We start from the raw sequence: 1001 nt of genomic DNA on the forward strand, positions 1-1001 counted from the left end.
AGAGAGATGAATGGTGATGGATAAACAGTTCGTCCAAATAGTCCTGAAAAGGTRTCRAAGATGCCTTGCCAGTATCCATGTAGCTTTGGACAGGACCAGAATGTGTGCAGGAGTGTGGCAGGAGATTGTCAGCAGCAATCACACGTCGGATCCAAGTCCCTTTTGAATTTGCACAATCTGTCCTTAGACCAGTGTAGACGATGTACTACCTTGAATTCAACTATAACATGTTTCACACATACTGAGGAAGAATATATATTTTGAATAATTTTTTTGCCAAACTGTGTCTGATATGGATTCCTCCAAGTCCATATATTCCTGGATATCTTTTAATTAAATATTAATTAATTAAATTTTTAATTTTTTATTAATCAAATAATTTAAATAATTATATAAAAATACAAAATTAGGCAGTACAGTGGCACAGTTGGTAGAGCAACATACTGCTTCTAAGGAAGATGATTTCTAGATCAGCTTTCTAGGTTGTGTTTATTTTCTCCTTGTGAAGGAGTGGGTTTTCTCCAGGTACTCCAGTTTTCTCTCACAGATGAAAATCATATTTAGTAAAACTAATATGACATAAAAAAAAAAGAAAATAACTATAGAGAAGCAATTCTTGCTGGAGGTGTGGCCTCTGTTGAAGTTTAAAATGATTAGATCAGTTGGCCTCTATGTATGTGTGTCCCATCTCCACTGTAAAGGGTTTAGGTTAATACTACAGTAAATGTAGTTTGTAATTGTGCTGGTTTTAGTCTTTATTTCCAGTTTTGAGTTTTAGTAATTACTGTTTTTCTTCACAAAAGTAAACATCAACAAGCAAATAAAACTTTTAACATACATAGAAGAGGTGATGGCTTTAAAATTTAAAAAGCKTGTTCCTTGTAAATGTCTTTATATATATAAACACTCACCGGCCACTTTATTAGGTACACCACGCTAGTAACGGGTTGGACCCCCTTTTGCCTTCAGAACTGCTTCAATTCTTAGTGGCATAGATTCAA

This window comes from Austrofundulus limnaeus, unplaced genomic scaffold (assembly GCF_001266775.1).
Source record: "Austrofundulus limnaeus strain Quisiro unplaced genomic scaffold, Austrofundulus_limnaeus-1.0 Scaffold44, whole genome shotgun sequence".
NCBI classification, from domain to species: Eukaryota; Metazoa; Chordata; class Actinopteri; order Cyprinodontiformes; family Rivulidae; genus Austrofundulus; species Austrofundulus limnaeus.